This window comes from Lagenorhynchus albirostris, chromosome 1, assembly GCF_949774975.1.
Source record: "Lagenorhynchus albirostris chromosome 1, mLagAlb1.1, whole genome shotgun sequence".
NCBI lineage: Eukaryota > Metazoa > Chordata > Mammalia > Artiodactyla > Delphinidae > Lagenorhynchus > Lagenorhynchus albirostris.
This window is the reverse complement of record NC_083095.1, coordinates 938,176-941,225: the sequence shown is the minus strand read 5'-3', so window position 1 is coordinate 941,225 and position 3,050 is coordinate 938,176.

Below are 3,050 nucleotides of genomic sequence, written 5' to 3'. Positions count from 1 at the left end.
TTATCACCCACCTGAGGGCCTGTTAGCCATCGCTAAGCACATGAAGACTCGCCTGGGGTACCTGGAGTCCTCACAGCCTCAAGCTATACGCCCGTCACACTCCCAGCAGCTTCTGGGGTGGGATGCCCTTCAAACATAACCGGCCCATCCTCAGCCTGCCTGCCCTGCCTCACCCCCCCTTCCCGCAGAAACCGCAACGAAGGCACTTCCTCCCGGTTCGCCCCCTGCCTTGCGACCGGCCCAGCACTGCCCTGGGTGCCCTGTGGGGCCAGCTCTCCTCTCCCCGTGGAGCTGGAGCATAGGTGCAAACTACCAGGTATAAAGTGAGTAAGTTACAGAAATGTGATGTACAGCACAGGGAATTATATTATAATAACTTTATATGGAGTGTAATCTCTACAGATGTGGAATCACTGTGTTGTACACCTAAAATTAATATAACATTGTAAGTCAGCTACACCTCAGCGGAAAAAAACCCAGGGAGACAGACCAGATCCCTGAAGATCTCTATGCCGTCAGTGGGAGACGGAGCAGATGCCATCTGGGAGCTCCCACCGCAAGGCCTCCTGGCTGGGTAAAGACTCGTATTAAGAGTTTCTGGGTCCAGGACTCGATGTCAGCTTGTTCTTTCATTAATCCAACTTGGAACCGTTGCGCCAGCATCTTCCAAACCTACAGAAAGAAAGAAGAGCCGTGAACGCCACCCACGTGTGTCTCTTCTCAGTTTCCTTTGTGTCATGTGGGCCTGCGGCTCAAATTTATGTATACAGCCCCAGATGGGTAAAGAACCTCCAGGATGAGTGATGTACACAGAGTGGTTCTGGGTTGGTCGCCATCCCGGGTTCCCACAAAAGCAAATGCAAATCATGTCTGGAGAAAGGCCTCCTCAGCCCAGGACCCTCCACTGCCCCACAGTACGGCTAGCCCAGGATGAATTCCTGGTCAAAGGTCATAAAACACACCATGAGCGACACTAGAATGAAATAACAAATAAAATTGTATCGGAACTTCCCTGGCAGTCCAGTGGTTAAGACTCCGTGCTTCCAATGCAGGGGTCATGGGTCTGATCCCTGGTAGGGGAACTAAGATCCCACATGCCGTGCAGATTGGCCAAAAAAAACCCAAAAAAAGATTAGAAAAGAGCAAAAGAATATAAACTATAGCCAGAGCTGGAAAGGCATCACACTGAGAAAGATAATGACTCAGAAGAAAGCTTTGTAAAAAGCTCAATAAGAGAATTAAATAACGGGTTAGACGCAGCTAAAATAAGAATAAGTCAGCGGGGACTTCCCTGGTGGCGCAGGGGTTAAGAATCCACCTGCCAATGCAGAGGACACGGGTTCAAGTCCTGGTCCAGGAAGATCCCACATGCCACGGAATAGCTAAGCCTGTGCACCACAATTACTGAGCTCACGTGCCACAACTACTGAAGCCCGTGTGCCTAGAGCCCGTGCTCCGCAACAAGAGAAACCACCGCAATGAGAAGCCCGCGCACCGCAACGAAGAGTAGCCCCCACTCACCGCAACTAGAGAAAAGCCCGCCTGCATCAACGAAGACCCAACACAGCCAAATATAAATAAATAAACTTATAAGAAAAGAAAAGAATAAGTCAGTGATGAGAAAGACGAGAGGAAGTTATCCAAATGCAACGCACAGGAACGTGGAAGTAGAAGCTATGAGATGGGTTGATGGCAGAGAGGACTGAGTGACAAAGTGGAACATATCTACTTGGTGTTCCTGACAAGGGAAAGGGAAGAGCAGGGGAGAGGACGTATTCACAGAGAGAACAGAGAGGAATTTTCCAGAACTGGGAAAGACATGTGCTGTGGGTTGAATTGTGTCCACCAAAACGATGTTAAAGTCCTAACACCCAGGACCTGCGAATGTGACCTTATTTGGAAATGGGGTCTTTACAGATGATCAAATTAAGATGAGGTCACTGTGATGGACCCTAATCCAACATGACTGGTGTCCTTAGAAAAAGGGAAATGTGGACACAGAGACAGATGTGCACAGAGGGAAGATGACGTGAAGACACAGGGGGAACGCCATAGACAGGCCAGGGAAACCCAGGGGCCACCAGAAATTAGGGGAGAGCCTGGACCAGACTCTCCCTCCTGGCCTCAGAAGGAACCAACCCTGCCGACACATTGATTTGGGTCTCCTAGACTTCAGAACTGGGAGACAGTGAATTTCTGCTGTTTAAGCTGCCCAGTCTGTGATACTTTGCTACAACAGCCCTAGCAAACTAATACAACATGTATCCACGGCTACAGGAAGCATAATGTATGCCAGGACAAAAGGAAGAAAAGGAAACTACACCTAGTTACATCATGGTAACAGACATCGACAACGAGAATCCGCTAAACACAAGCAGAGCAAAGGAGTCCTTGCAAAGGAGTGACAGCAGGTCTCCCAACGATGATGGAACCCGAAAGACTTTGGGGTTCCAGACAAAATGACTGTCAGTTAAGAATTCTGTACCTAGAAAAGTCCTTTCAGTAATGAAGGAGAATTAGAGACATTTTCATGTTACTAAAAACTGAGCATTTGTCAGCACGCTCCCAGTTCATGGAAAATAATGGGCAACTGAGACTTTTATCCCCAGCTGAACGATTAGTCAAGTCTGTTGACGAAAATTCAAGGAACTATCAAGTTAAGAAGAAAAAAGCGAACTTCATTCAAGCCAACTGAGGATTCTAACCGGGGAAGCAGATTCTCAGAAGCTCTGAGGACGGTTCTGCTTGCTCGGAGTGGAAGACACAGTCACGCACATTTTCGAGACAAAGGATCGTACGTCAGAATGACATGCGGCATTTTACATAAAGGTCACCAAGGAGGCACAGCCCAGGGAAGCACGTACAAAGTGGGCAGCGGGTCACCGTGACCCCTACAGAGCTGGGAAGGAACGCTATTCTTTACGAAGTTGCACTGCCAGCGTCAGAAGCAAGGAAAAATCAATCTCTACAGGGGGGCAGGCAGGCCCACGTTTGAGGAGCTCTGGCTAAGGTGTGGCGCAGAGGCACTTGGCACACTAGGGAGGGAGGAG